This window comes from Aythya ferina (genome assembly GCF_964211825.1).
Source record: "Aythya ferina genome assembly, chromosome: 1".
Taxonomy (NCBI): Eukaryota; Metazoa; Chordata; class Aves; order Anseriformes; family Anatidae; genus Aythya; species Aythya ferina.
Genome location: NC_140296.1, coordinates 53,219,999 through 53,236,523, shown reverse-complemented (window position 1 = coordinate 53,236,523; position 16,525 = coordinate 53,219,999). Strand labels below are relative to the sequence as shown.

At 34.7% G+C, this 16,525-nt stretch overlaps 1 protein-coding gene and 1 long non-coding RNA gene across 2 annotated transcripts in view; both read right to left on the bottom strand.

Annotated features, from left to right (window-relative positions):
- GPC6 (glypican 6) overlaps nt 1-16,525 on the bottom strand; it is a gene marked incomplete at its 5' end in the record, with an annotated part of 825,666 nt that overhangs the window by 776,376 nt on the left and 32,765 nt on the right. The window lies entirely within an intron of this gene.
- Nucleotides 8,165-16,525, bottom strand: part of LOC311430322 — a 28,038-nt gene continuing 19,677 nt past the window's right edge. The window contains exons 2-3 of the long non-coding RNA XR_014688695.1: nt 9,702-9,781; nt 8,165-9,389 (exon numbers count right to left, since the gene is read on the bottom strand). This is a non-coding gene — a long non-coding RNA (uncharacterized lncRNA). The remainder of the gene's footprint in view (nt 9,390-9,701; nt 9,782-16,525) is intronic.

Genomic DNA, 16,525 nt, shown 5'->3' with positions numbered 1-16,525 from the left:
CCCAAGACATATTTGGAGAATTTGTCACACTTTGTAAGCCAGTTACTTCATGTTACTACTGTTGGAGATATATTCTTCAGGGTCAGGACACTTAAGTTCAGTGTTACTACTGATGTTTAACTAATTAACTAAAAATGATGTAAATCAGACTAATACCCTCAGTTTTATTACTTTTTGAAAGTTATTAGAAGGTTATTAGAAATGTAAGATATATTATTTAGTTGTGTTATAACTGATCATAGATTTAATTTAGACACGAAAGTAACATAATTCAAGTTGATAATGTTAATTTTTCATCATTTATGTTAACTTAACATATATTAAAATATATTTTTACAAGTCAAATTGAAATTTTAATGCATTTCTACATGAGATATATTTTGTCTGAAAATGTAATTTTGTGAAAGAGAAATTTAGGGAAAAACAGATTATTCCAACTAAATAAAATTTATTTTAATAAAGTTCTTGATTAATAGAATTGTTTATTTAGGCAAAGAAAAGAATATATAACTTTTTCATTTTACTTTTTTGTTTGTTTGTTTGTTTTTATGAAGTGGAAGGTATGACAACCACCATATCAAAAAAAAAAAAAAAAAAGACATTACATTACACTAAACATTCTGAAAAACACAAAGAGCTTGTGATATCAGGACTCAAGCTTCAGTTTGCAAAGCACTTCAGAATTTGTCTAATTTTAACACCTTGTGTCAGATCCACCTGCTGCAAGCAAGGACGTTATATTCATTGTTGCAAAGAACTGGACCAAAGCATACAGTTAAAAACTAATATGTTAATCACAGATTATAAAACCATAAAGACCATAAAGACCTGCATGTTTCTCTAATCTGGCCTGCTGTGTAATAAAGGACAGAGGATTACCCTGACTCTATTCTAGTTTGAGCCATGCGCTTGCAAATGTTTTTCAGTGCCTGAAAATCTTTTTCTCCCTCAAGTGGAAATTGTTGAGAACATATAAAAGATATGCCTGTTTCCTCCTAAGTACACAATCATCACTTGTAAAAAATGTTTTAAAAAGGAAAATAATATAATTAATGTCAGTAAGAATAAACTAATGATGGCTCATTTTGCCTCACTTTAATATTCATATTGTAGTACCTTTCTGAATGAGATAATAGAATCATAGAATATCCCGAGTTGGAAGGGACCCATAAGGATCATCAAGTCCAACTCCTATAAGATGCTATACAAATGAAAGTTTAAATGTTTTTCATTTTTTTACTGCTTTATTAAGCACTCATATCTAATCTCAGAAACAGTAGATTATTGATGACCTTGACCTTTTCTGCTAATACTGTTTTTGAAATGTTATTCAAAGTATATATAGGCTATTCTAGTTAAAAGAGAAGCTCTATTTTTGTCAAGAGTCAAATTATACTGATATACAATGTAATATGGCTAGGACCCTGTCAGTCCTTATGAGCCCATGGTGCTTGCATTATGGATAGCCATCATAAATAAAATAGGAAGCCTTCTCCAAAGAAATGCTAATCTTCATCCTGATCCTGTGGGGAAGATGGCATAGCATATGAAGAATAAGGAGTTCCAGTCCTCTTGCCTGGCAATTTGTGCTTTGAAAATACGCAAAGTGTGAATTATATTACACATACTTACAAATTAAGCATACATATCATTTATTCTCTGTGGAAAGCAATAGGAAGTATTTTTTTTAATCACTTTTACTCTAGTTAAAAATTGTATGACTATTGAGACAGATATTCTGCTAATCATAACAGTCTAGAAATTTGTAACCTGCTTTCAGATGAAACTTATTCAATGTAATCACAGAATCACGGAATCACAGAAACACAGAATCATAGAATCACAGAATGGGTGGGGCCTCTGGATGGGGCCTCTGAAGATCATCTAGTCCAACCCCCCCTGCTGAGCACATTGAGCAGGATGGCACCTTGAGCACGCTGAGCAGGATGGCATCTAGGCAGGTTTTTAATATCTCCAGAGAAGGAGACACCACAACCTCTCTGAGCAACCTGTTCCAGTGCTCTGTCACCCTCAGAGCAAAGAATTGTGTTGATAATTACTCAGCTGAAAAAACGTGATTGATTTTAGCTGCCTTGTGCCATCTGAGGTTTTTCACCACATCCAAACCACTCCAGTTGGCCTAGAGGGTAGGACACCTGTATCTTTCTGAAGCAGCATCTGTAAGACAGATGGGTATCTCTAGTGGGATCATTATGGCCAAACAAATCATATTCATTGTGTTAACTTTAATGTGAGCTGAATAGTACTCCTGGCCACATTGACTACTTTGCCTACAACTGCAATGTCTCTACAGAAAGTCTGGACCCCTTGTTCACATTTAGGAGTGTATACCTGTGTTTAGGTGTTTATTTTGAAGTTGAATCCAATTCTTATTTAATTTTCAGTCATCTTATGGGAAGCAGAGTAGAAAAATGAATTTCCCCCAGTAAATGAAAATACACATATGCATGTGGATGTGCAGAACGTATTTCTCATGGTGTGCACCACTCACACCACAGTACTACAGATGCTGTCTTGGCACGTGCACTAAAATATTGGGAATCCGTAATCCTTAAAATAGTTTGCGAGCTGTATACTCATATACTATACGCACTCCAGATGTTAGAAGGTCCTTTGCAGGCCTCCTGTCAGACCCTGCATAAATGAGTAGAAAGAACAAAAAAACTCAGTTCCTTTAAGCAATTTTTGAGTCCTCTAGTGAGCTTCAGAATCAATCAGGAAGCACACAAACCAGGAAGCAGAAAAAGCTAATGAGATAATAAAAAGGAAAACATATGAGAAGTATGTTTCTTTGCTTTGGTAGCACTCCAGGTAGTATAATCACCACTATGTAATTTCTTCTTAATTGTGTTATAAAAAGTGTTTTGTGTAGCTCCTGTCAAATTGAGTTAAACTGAGGTAAAAATAAGTAGAGGGTCAGCAAAGGATGAACCAGTGCAATGGGTTGATACATTCATAGTAATTGTTTTTTAAAGAATGTAGACTAAATTCCTGAAATTAGTAGTTTCTGAGAAAAAACGTTCACTTTCACAATAGAAAAATATGAAAAAGGTATAAATATAGGACAGTCTTGACACTACATTTTCTGCATTTTAGTTGTTTACCTGTTGCAGTTACCATTATTTAAAGCACTAAATCCTATACAATATCAGGTTTAAAATGTTTTGTAAAATGAAGAACTATCCTCTTTTACCAGGGTTATGCTTTAAAAAATAACATTTGTCCATATTTACTAGAGAGAATACATGCATTGGGAATCACTCCAGCTTGTTGCTTAAATGATATGCATTTAAAATGTACTGTTTAATTACATGCTTAAAGTACCTATTCAGTTTGAGAAAATGTAGTAAATTAAACTTTAAAGTAAAAAAAAAAAATGCAGTAATATATTCATACATTTTGTATAAGTAGCATTATTTATGCAAAAACTATAACCAATTTAGGCTAGCATATAATTACAGTACATTTTTAGCAAGTGTGCTATGTCTATATGAATATACTCATAGTAATTTTCTGAAAATAAATGGGTGATGGTATGCCACAAAAAAAAAAAAAAAAAAAAAAAAAAAAAAAGAAGAAAAAAAAAGATACAAAATCTTATCTTGGCTTCTTCCATTTATCTTATGAATACATATATATATATATATTTATATAATGGTAAATGTGTACGTATGGAAAAAGGGGCCTTTTAACAAACACTGACTTTTAGTGAAAACGTCTTTAACCCATGTCTTAACAGATCAAAATACATACTTTTTCCACTGTCCCTTGTATATTATAAACATCTTTTCTCCTCAAAGGATAAAAATGAAAAGAGAAAGCATTCCATAATTTGAGGGCCAAAACATATGAGCAACATTGTAAGTCACTGAGGAAAACAGCTCTGGAGCCAACAGTCCAGAGGACTGAGGAAACTAACTTTTCCTTTTGTTGTTGTTGTTGTTGTTCAGGTGACTGAATATCTTTACATTATCGCAATCAGTATGAATATACAAATTGAAAAGATATTGATTAAGAGAAGGGTCTCTTGAACTTCTACTCATATCTGTTATTTTTATTGCTACATAAATACTGTAAATTTACAAAGCGCAAATGAAAGAAGTACTTCAAACAGATCATGAAATATCATCAGTGGCTTAAGCTTTCACCATGTCATCACAAGTCATACATTATTTAGTATTTTCCTTAGATATCCATTTAAATATAATTATTCAAGACTTCCAACTTTCATCTGAAACAAGAACCACATTTATTATAAGGAAAAAATACAAAAAATGATAAGCATGTATAAAAAAGCCCACTACAAACATTAAATTTGTTTTCATCCTATTTCATAATTAAGAGATTTGTAACTTCTAAATATATTATTAGATCTCGAAACCTAAGATCTAGTAAAACACAAAAATCTAAGGAAAAATATATCAGAGAAAAAGAAACCATAAAAGGATTAATGCTGCAAAGAAGGATTTTACATATCTTGTAATGGGTTTGAAGAAGATAATTGAAAGTGCAAAGGATGGTGCATAGTGTAAAATAAGATATTTTTTTTCTTGTCGTTGTTGTTGTTTCCTGATAGATACTGTTCTGAAGGCACAAAAACATGAGAATATAATAATACCATTGCATAAAAGTAAACACTGCTAACAATATAAATGGGAACTGGAACCATAAGAACATCATTATCCTTCAGATTGTCCAAGATTAATGCCAGCTCAGATATGATGTAAAACCTAACATAGAACATAACATAAGACTGAGAAATGCCAAGTTTATGGTCTCAGGTTTGCCAGGATGTGCTTAAACAAGCAGGATTTTCTCTGTCTTGCACTGGAGAAGTAGGGCTCTGAGTAATCTTTACCATGCCACCTCTATGCAAGTACAAGAAGCGTGGAAAATGTATGTGGGCTACTTTATCAATGTCTTCTTCAGATGCACTAGAAACTATTGAATTTTGCCTATGGGAACAAAACAAAACAAAACAAACAAACAAAAAGCTATAGTATCAATCCATCGAAATCTGAAACCACTACAAAGCAGACCTTGGACCCTTATCTCCAGTGACCTGTATATACATTTCACTTTTCAAATAATGATAATTATATTACCAAAAGTAACCGTAAAAATTGAAACAAAAATCATTTCTAAACATTTGTTTTCACGAAGACATGCTATTTGTATTCTACTCTTGCATTCCTGTTATTGTTGATGCAAAGCTCAGTATGATGACAGTACTGTATACGTCTCTGTATCTCAGCCCAGCATGGGGAAAGACATATCTGCCTTTTTACATCGCCTATTATCTTCACTTAGTTACTTTGCTCTGGAGAAGCTCCTAGTGAAGGCTACAGGCCTGTCTGTGAGTAATACAAGACAGACTGTGAGGCTTCTCTTTATTCATTATCAACATTGCAAAAACTAGTATAATATGAACTCATCTTAAGATATATCTGAACTCTGTCCCTCTGCACGTACAGTAGAACTAGAAATGTTCAGCCAAGATGGAGATGACAAAGATAAATGAAGGTATGGATCAACTTCTGTTTGAGAGGAGATTAAATAAATAACAACACTTAACTGTAAAATAAAAACGTAAAATCAATAATGTTATAGAGATGATGAATAGGAAACCACATGCCTAAAGAACCATGCACCATAGTACAACTATCAGAGGGCTATCAAATGAAATTATTGGGTCATTCACATGCAACAAGAAAAAGAAGATTCATATAGCATCTGGACAATGCTGAAATTCTTTTCATCAGGAATTTACAAGTGCCAAACAACTAGATGCATTTATATGAAAATCTAACAGAAGCTATTTAAGGGGAAAAAAAAAAAAAAAAACACTCCAGTTTAGAAAATCTCCAAGCCACAGATCACATACAATCACAGTCAATGTATAACTTTGTGTTGATGCAGATCTTACATGCTGTTCTAAGCATTCCCTACTGGGTCTTATTTGACAGAAGAAACTCAGGCTTATGGACAGGGAGTTTGATTTGGTAACCAAGGGTTAACACAAGTTTTTAAAACAAGGAGTTAAATTTAGATTAGGTAGTAACTTTATATGGGACAGAACAAAGATCCTTCAATGCATCATTTGTCTGACACAAGGTAATTGAGACAAACCTTTTTTATAGTGAGGGTGACAGAACACTGGAACAGGCTGCTCAGTGGGGTTGTGGAGTCTCCTTCTCTGGAGACATTCAAAATCTGCCTGTACGTGTTCCTGTGTGACATGATTTAGGTATTCCTGCTCCAGCAGGGGGATTGAACTTTCAAGGTCCCTTCTGATTCCTAACATTCTGTGATTCTGTGTAATCACAGAATGGTTGAGGTTGGGAAGGACCTCTACAGGTCATCTGCTCAAGCAGGGCCACCTACAGGCCCATTGATTATAAAATGAATATAACCACCATTACAAATCTCCTTAATGCAGAACAATCACATAAGACTTCTACACCATCTGCTCCTAGTTCCCAGCAGTGTGTGTTTTCAGGACTTTGTAAACTAGATTTGCATTTGAGTGTTTGACACTCCTTTGGGAATCCTCTTCTATGAATTTATTCAGTCATTGAACAGCTATGTATGTATTTTTGGACTCCAGAGCTGCCTATGGAAATAAACTCCATGATTACATTACACACTGTATAAGAAAATATTTTCTTTTCCTCAATTTTGTACCTTTTAGCTGATAATTTGATTTAATGATCCATGATACTTGCAAGAAAAAGTGAATAATCATTTTTCTACTCATCCCCGGCATGATTTTATAGGCTTTTATCTTATCCACCTTTAGTTACTTCTTGTATCTTACTGAAGCCTTACTCAGAACTCCTTGCCTAGACACCACCCCATATCTACGATTAAACCTATCATTGCACTCCATTTTATATTGATAGATATAGATAGATTCTATGATTCTATGATATCTAGATAGATAGATATTTTATAGAACTATCTAGCTCATAAATGCATTTTTAGTTTGAACAGCCAGTTTAGAGACAATCCCTACATATGAATAGATAAAACTGGTTTTCTAAAACATGCCTGTCTTTATATTTATCATGACTGAACTTCATCTGCAGTGTTACCACCTTCTTACTGAGTATCTTAAAATCTAAGTTTACTACCCTGTATACTATACCCTGTATACCCAGAGTATACTACCCTGAATAATTTAGTATCACTAGAAAATGGCACCTACTATACCATTCTGCATATATAGGGATAAATAGCTGTGAAATTCCACTATTCTACTATTGTGAATATTAATTATTTTTATTCTTTAACTTCATAATTATTCTTTCCTTCATATCCTTAAGCATAGGACTATGGGAAGATGTTCCCTCTTATCCCATGGAAGCTTAATTTCTTATTAAAAACTTGATAAGAAAATTTGCTGAGAGACTTTTGCAAATCCAGGATGACTATATTAACTATTCAGCCTTTGTCCATATTTTCCTTTACTTCTTTCAGAAGACTTTAGCAGACAGAAACACTATTTCCCTCCACAAAAGAACAATCCCTACTATAACCCCTACAATACAGTGGTATTATCCTTCTGTTCCTCAGGTCCAGATTACACTTTCCAGTAATTTGCCTGCTTGCCCACAGGTAGAAGAGCACAGGCCAGTACTATATGCATTTACTCCAAAGTCAATGTCCAGAAATTTAATTGATAGGTTTGCTTCCATATTTTTCAGTATCAATACAGTATTCATCTTTATCTTTGCTAATTTTTAAACTGTCTCAGTCAGGTCCGGAAATACTTTCTGTCTACTGGTAAGATACTTTATCTGATTACCCAACACTTTGGATTTTCAGGAAAGCAAATTCATAGTTCTGTTTGAATGGTTATATTTACACTTTCTTCTTTAAAATACACAAATAAATAAATAAAATTAAACTGAACTTAAATATTCTTCTTTCTAAAATAAGAGAAAAATATTTCTAACAAGGTTTGTAGAGCTTAGGGATATGGTTTAGTGGGGACTGTTAACGTTAGGTCAGAGGTTGGACTCGATGATCTTGAGGTCTCTTCCAACCTAGAAATTCTGTGATTCTGTGATTCTATCTAAGGCCCTCCCTTTCCCCCTCCCCTCCAAAAAAAAAAAGTCAAATGAATAAACTTATTTTACTGTTTGTAATATGATGACTGAGCACTTTATTACTTGAGGTAAGACTGCTCTCACATTTCCATGAAACAGCATATTGAATAAAATATGCTAATGACATGGTCTAAAATGAAAATAACAACAACAAAAGACTACTAGTACATAAAATATACCACTTTTTTTTTTTTTTTATATAATATAAGGAATTATGACTTTGAAAATAAAAAATTAATAATTAAAAAAATAAACAGCAAACTTGTACAGGCAAAGTTTTTTTTTTGTTTTTTTTTTTTTTTAAATTGCACATGGCAAAGGTCAGTTACAACAGGGGGGGAAAAAAAAAAGGAAACTTTCATAAAAGTTAAATGAAGCATTTGTGATGCAAAATCTGAAGAGCAGTTTATGATCATATCCTATGAATACCAACTAACCTTGGGCTAATACAATTCTCCCCACCACAGTACTATGAAAGACAAGCTTATGACCCATGACCAGGAACAAAGTATTTGTACATGGTTTACAAACTTGTGCTTAAAATCAAGAAAGGAGTGTTCACATTAGCTTTAATTCTGGTGACCCTGTGGCAACAGCAGTGAGAAAGGGTAGCTCTGAGATCAGCCTTGGCAAGCAAGTCCAGATCGCACCAGCTTCACACAGCCTACTGTGAAACTCATGCCATAATATTTTACCTGTGATAGTAAGATTAACATCCCCATCACTCTTTTCACTGTTTAGTTTGCTGTGTGAACACCAATGACGCTATGTAAAACCGTCTGATAGTATAAGTTGATACCTGTAAGCAGTTAGAAAGTCAGAAGAAATGATTTACTCAGGTATCAAACTTAAAACCTAAAGTTCACAGCATCTTCTCCAAGGAGATTTAGGCAAACTTATCAGAAAATTCAGCATGTTTCATGGCCTTCGGAATGTCTCCAGGCACTTCAGCGTTCTCCACAGTTTCCACCAATGTTATTCACTTAATAGCTCCTTGTCTGAAGGCACTACAGACCTATCATAAGCATTGCCCACACTGTTAGGGTGAGTGCCTCTGTTTTAAGCTTGTATATTTTATTTCTCAAGTGTAGCTGGCAAAGGTTACACATTCATCATCACTGCCCATAGCTCATTTGACAAGGAATAGCCATGAAGTTTTGGTGTCTTGATCTCCTGTAATTGTTCGAGTATAAAAGATTTAAGAATCATAGTTATGGTTTCTTCAAACTGTGTGTTTGTCTCCAAGTATATCAAAACCTGTGGAAATTCAGAATAGTATAGATAAGAAAGGGTTTTAATCTGGAAAATAGAATATTCCTCAGATTAAAGGGAAATATCAGCACATAATTATCTCTTGTTATGCAAGATGACAAGGACTTTTTTGGTTGCTATGCAAGAGGAAAACATGACCCTTGTAAGTGGCAATATAACAAATGACAAGAAAAATGGTTAAATATTAGAATTATTGTATTTTTAAGTTACATTATCAGAACTTTGTCTTTTTTTTTTTTTTTACTTTTTTTTTTTTTTTTTTTTTTTTTTTTTTTGCATATCAGTAAAATATCTTACCCATGTAAGCCTTATAAGTAAGGCTTGTAAGTAAGCCTTAGTATGTGTACAACCCTTAGAAAATCTTCAAATCACATCACCTATAAGAAAAGAACAATATTCTATATTCAAACCTGTCAGTACTTTCCACTTTTCTTTGTAAAAATACATCCCACTACACAACTGTAGGCACATACTTCAGCTTTGCCCTTTGTTATCCCTTTGTTGTGTCTTGTAAAGTATGTGAAAAGTCTTCACACTTTAAATATTAGGTAGAATGCTTATGGTTGGAAAATATTCAAAACAAAATTTAAAAAGGCTTGCTATATCTAATGAATGTTTCAAATATTAAGACAAACATGTTCTTTTCACCAAAATAATAAAAATATTCTAGTTTTTATAACAACATTTTATTATGCCATTATCAGGAACAGAGAAAGCTGTTTTATATATAAAGTGTGAGATTATTTGGTCTTTTAAATGGTTATCAGCAGGATTCTAGGCTTGTAGAGACAAGAATAAACTGGAGAGGAGAGGAGAGGAGAGGAGAGGAGAGGAGAGGAGAGGAGAGGAGAGGAGAGGAGAGGAGAGGAGAGGAGAGGAGAGGAGAGGAGAGGAGAGGAGAGGAGAGGAGAGGAGAGGAGAGGAGAGGAGAGGAGAGGAGAGGAGAGGAGAGGAGAGGAGAGGAGAGGAGAGGAGAGGAGAGGAGAGGAGAGGAGAGGAGAGGAGAGGAGAGGAGGGCAGGGGAGGGATTCTAAATAACTCATGGTATTATGAATAACTACATTAAAATTATGTAAGAAAACATCTAAGGAAAAAGACACAAAAAGCATTTCTATGCCTATTAAACACCATTTACTGTATATTGTGCTTAATACATTAAAAAATTATATCCCAGATCCAAGCTGGAGGATTATATGACTATCAGACTTGAACTGTGCAATATTTGTGCAATGAACTGTCTGTCCACTTAACTGTCTGTTTTTGTTAGAAAATAGGAAAGATTCTTCTGGTACCGAATTATATTCATATCTACATGTCAAAAGCAAGTTCAAAGAAGCTGAAAGGTGGACTATTCATAAACAGCAGCCTTATTATGCTATGCTTTCTGCATAGTTTTATTAGAGGAATGTAGCATGAAGTAATTTTACAAATGTCTTTAAATTGTAAGATATAAAAGATTTTTTTCTCATTCTAATAATCTAAGTACATAAACAGAATATCAAACAGCTACTGTCTTCATAAAGTATTTACTTATTTATTTATTTCACTTCTCCCTGTTAGGTCTTAATAAAGGAAAAAAAAAAAAATGTCATAGAAAACGGCTAACTAGCCTGATAAACTTTTGAAAAATTCAAAAGCTCTAACCCCACAATAATCCTAATCTGAACTGCCAAACATAGCGTGAAGTTTTTGTGATGTATATCCAACTATAACCAGCATTATTATAATGGCACTGTCATTAAAATTCTGTGTTACGTCTCATTAATGCTAGAAAAAGATGAAAACGTAACCTCTAATTTATTTACAGGAGACAGGAAGTTTCAGCACTTATATTACACAAAACTTTCCATGACATTCCATACTTTCAGGAATATACAATTTTGCTGGTGAAATAAATAAATAAATAAATAATCTATTAAATCTATTACCTAGAATCTATCTGTTTGAGGGTTTTGGTTGGTTGGTTGGTAGGTTGGTAGGTTTGTTTGTTTGATGTTAAGTATGGAAAAATTATTTTGATATTCCATTCCAGGCTACAATTAGACTGGAAAAGAGAGGAAAAGATTTGCTTTGCCAAAGCTTTAAATGTTCTTTCTTCAGTTTATTTGGATAGCTTGTCAGTTTGCTCTCTGGAGCAACAGAGTGAAATGCATAAACAAAGCTGTCTTGAAAAACATACTGGATCTGAACAAAACAATATCCTGGAAGACTTCTCTCCTAACATACTCTATGAAAATTAATTTGGCAACTAAAAGCTCCAAAAAATCCACAGTGCCCCAGTGTGCCCTGGTTCAAGGTTACTGTGGTTAAGCAGGGCATCCCCTAGAGTGTATCTTCTCACTGCTCAGTGTGCTGAAAATGAGAGCAGCACCAGAAACTGTGAGGACTGAGGCATCCGTCCTGAGGCTGAGCTGCTTTCAGCTTGAAATGCAATGTATAGTGAGATGGAAAGATGGAAAGGCCAAGGATTGTTTGGAAACCACACCTAAGGAACAGATGGGAAGAGGAGTGGGTAAGAGCAGTGGAAGATGAGGGTGAATACTAAACACGCTGAGGGGGAAGGAGAGCTTTGCATCAAGTAGGTAAGTGAAGAAAGCAGGTAGCTCATGAACAGCTTCCGAGTAACTTTGCTCCTTCAGCACATCCATCTTAATCCATACACATACTGGGCCTCTCTTCTCAAGAGTGGAGGGAAGGTGGCTCAAAATGGTCCTTATTTTCTCTCTCCTATTTCAGGCATGGAGAACCAAGAATAGAGAGCAGAATGAATTTAAAACATTGCCAAATATTGAAAAAAAAAAAAAAAAAAAGAAAAAGAAAAAAAAAAAAAGGCAGGGCAGGAAAGGGAAGGGAAAAAAGAAAACCAACATCAAAACTTCAAGACTTTTTCTGGTCTTGTGTTTTTTTTTTGTAGCAAAGGTACTGACTGCTGCTTTGGCCTGTATCTAGAATCTCCTGAGAGAATGATTGCTGTTTGGCCTCAATGGCAGGTCAGGCTGGTAACTCTGAATCAGAGTGGAAAGCACTAAAGAAAGCTGCAATAAGCAGAGTGATGATCTCATGGTACACTCTCAAGGTATGCTTTCCAATACAGAAATCTGCTGTGCGATTCCTTATTACTGGTGCTCCCATGAAAATCAGTAAAAGGCAGTATTGCATAAACAGCAATGGCAGGGTGTAACTTTGCAGAGGAAAGTAGTCTTCCAGGAGGGATCTTTTACGATATAAATCCAGTGAATGTGGTACTAATTTAATGGGAATATTTTTAAATGTAAAAATCAGGTTTCAGGATGAGAACTTAATGTAACTATTTTGAAACATAATTCTGGAACAGTTAACAAATTCTGCATTACAGTATATTATCTGAAGTGTATAGGTGAAGGAAACAGCTAACCTTCATTTGTCAACATAAAGTAATTTAAATTGTGTTTGTTTGTTTAATTTGATCTCCATACTACCACTGGCATTTGAGAGAAAAACTGTATCCAGCAACTACCTGGAAGAAATTCCAACAAAAGTATATAGATATGCTACTAAAAAAATAAAAAAACAAAACAGGTCAACATGATGGAAAAAATAATGGATAAAGAAATTGTGACCTCCCTGGAAGACAGGGAGAGAAATAATAAGAGGAAAAGAGGGTAATAAAGAATAAAATATTTTCAAATTAGACAAGCTAGACAAAGGTGGGCTGGATGTGACACTAACAGTGTTACAGTCTAACTAACAGTCTCACCTAGGGAGAGTGATCAAGTGGCTGTATGGTACTCAGCTACCTGCCAGGGATAAACCACAACAGGTTTGAAAATGTGAATGAAAGCATCACTGGTTGTGACTAATAGACCATAATTCTTGTGCACCCATTATATTGCATGAATAAATAAAGAATGAAAAGGATATATATACATATATTTGTCTTTAAGAAATATTTTGTTTTTAACCTACACAATAAAACTGAATTGCAACTTTTTCTATCTGTGATTAGTTTTACAGATTATTTTCCACCCCATAGATTCAGTAGTTTGAAGCAAGACACCAAGCAAGAACTGTTGTTTTAAGATCAGCTCTTAAGACAGTAACACACATCTGTGGTTCTACTGACAGCTACTGCTCTCTGAGGTGTATATATTACAGTAATAACTGCAATGTAAACCCATTAGAAACTATAAATCAAGAGAATGACGTCTTGTGAAAGACAACTCATAACTGAAAAGTTTTCATACGTATGGATTTGATATGTATATGATTTGATAAATAGATACACAAAAGTCAGTGTCTACAATTTTACAATTAGCATTGGAAACAATTAAAAACTGCGGAAGAATACTGATGTCTAACCAAATAAAACCATGCATTTAAGGTTTTTTTCACAGGTCTAGTTTGCATAGCTTTGTTCGTCAGGTACTGGAACCCACCTTCTCTCAGTTGTCCTTCTAGGAGTATATCCTACTTCTCCAATCTCATCTTAAATTAGCCTGCAACTTTCTTGTTTTGCACTTCTGATCCCCATTTCCACAACTGTTCTCACAGTGGATATCTGACCATACCCAGTGCAATATTTGAACAGTAGCAAACTTCAGAAAAAAGTGTTTCAGTGGAAATCTGTCCTCAGGTGATGATGGCAAACAATTCAGGCTGCAAGCCAACACAACATTGCAACATCAAGTTATCATATTGAAACTCCTCAATTAACCATAAGTTTAAATTATTTTATTAGAATGATTAACAATTTCTAAACATACTACTCTGATCTTCTACCATGATTTCTGTAGCCTTTAGAAATTATGAATTTCTTCCAGATGTTTTGCTTTTCCATATTTTTCCTACTGCACAGTATGTGTCTATAATATAAGACATGAAAAAATATCACATAGCTCATTGGATGCTTAAATGTACCAGTTTTAAATGTGTGATTTTGACCTCATCAGTGTCCTCAATCAATGAAATGAAAATGGTGGTTGTCATAACATCATATCTTGGATACATTACGCGGGAATCAGTAATCAGAGTCTGATCCTCACTAAAACTGCTGTTAAATGTATTTGCTAGTACTAAGCTTGATTAAATAATAATAGAGAAAAAAAAAAAAAAAAAAAAAAAAAAAGATTTCTAGAACTCAATAAGCTAATCAAAATATCTTTGAGCAGACCGGAGGGGAAGAAGCATCCTACATCCATCTTGCCATAATCTTGGTCCACTTGCAAAATGCTGCAAAAAAGGAAAAAAAAAATCCTTTCTTGTCATAGACACTATGTCATTGCCTAAATGTGTCTTAACGTGCGTGTATGTCACATGCTACAGATGTTGCAACAAAGATCAACATGTTTGAAGCACTGTTCTGAAAGCAAAACACATTCTGTGTTTAAAAGACTTTTTGAAAAATATTCCTTACCTTCAGAATGAGACTGTCTTCCTTCCTTCCTTCCTTCCTTGTAATGGAAGGAAGGAAGGAAGGAAGGAAGGAAGGAAGGAAGGAAGGAAGGAAGGAAGGAAGGGAGGGAGGGAGGGAGGGAGGGAGGGAGGGAGGGAGGGAGGGAGGGAGGGAGGGAGGGAGGGAGGGAGGGAGGGAGGGAGGGAGGGAGGAAATCAGATATTTGAAGTACACTTAGGGAGAACAAAGATGCCTAAATTCAGGAATGTTAACCTGAAGACCTGAACTCAGGTGAAAGCTAACTCAAGGAATATTTTTTTTGCTGTTCTTGCTGCTCAGAAGGATCCTCCTAGGTGCCTAAGAATTTCCTTTGGCACATACATACATTTTCACCAGATTTGGGAATACTGAGAAGTTATTATATAGCTAATTCTAAACATACAAATTAAGTTGCTAATCTTCTGCTTGATATCCATGATGAACTGAGTTCATGACATGTTCTTATGACACACTGCATCAGGATGAAGGACCTCTAAAGTACAATGTTAACAAGCCTTTTTAAAATCCAACACAATGTGCCAGTATTCACCATTTTTCAACAGCTCAGTGTAGCTTAACCTATTTTCAGTTTGTCACCTACAAATGTTAGACGATGAACTATCTCAGGGTAATCCATAAAAATAACAAAAACAGCACATATACAAACAGTAGACAAATTTGTTATGAATATATATCTAAGATAAAATACTATAGGGGAAAAAAAATCAAACTCTTGACTCAGTGGGTCAAAAATATACTCGGGATGTTTTCAAGAGATGATGGTTCAGCTCCTTTCTTCATCTACTGCAATTCAAGCCCATGTCACCGTGTACAATATTATCATTGAAGAGATACTCAGTCCAGGCTGATGAAGGTTTCAAATAAACTCAAAGAACAGTGTTGAACTAGCCTGGAAGTAGCTGGCAATTAGCACAGTGGATCCATATATACCTTAAGATCTCTCTCTTTCTAGATCCCTGCACAGATGCACAGGGCAAAAATATTTCCTAAGAAGACCCTTCTTTCAAAAATATGTTTGGAATCACTTTCCTATTTCATCCAACACCAATAAAAATCCATCTGTTCCCTTATGTGCACTTGTCTAGTGGATTCAGATCTTGTTTGAGGTGGGAAAGCTGAACATCCAAATTCCCCAGAAACAGCCTTCAAAGTGAATTCTATATCATTCTGTCTGGGAGAAAGCACCCTCCAGCTTTTTTGGTCAACAGAAGAAGCAAAAAGCAGAGTGTGATTCTGTAGTTTTGACGGTAAATCACGCAAGTGAGAGAGAAGAACCAGTTCCTTCTTTGAACACTGTTTATGAAATTTATTTGGCATCAGTTAACATATGGATCTAGACCACTTTGAACACAGATTCAGAAACCCTAGACTCCCTGTTTTCTCAGTAGCAGTTATGCTGTCTCACACACAGTTCTCACCCTTGTAGCTTACATTGTTCTCATGCACTAGATAAAATGCTGATTCCTAATGTAATTTCCAGTCTTGGCATTTAAAGATCACTCAGCATTCAATAGCTAAATCTTATTTTTATTAGTTTTTTGTTTGGTTGGTTTTTAGTTTTTTTTAAGTCTTCTCATGACTGCAAAATCAACTTTATTCCCAACTTCCTCAAAAAGGCCATCCAAAGGAGAAGATGACTTAGTTATAAAAGAGGCAAAATTAGCAGTCATGAAAAGTATAGAAGGCTTGA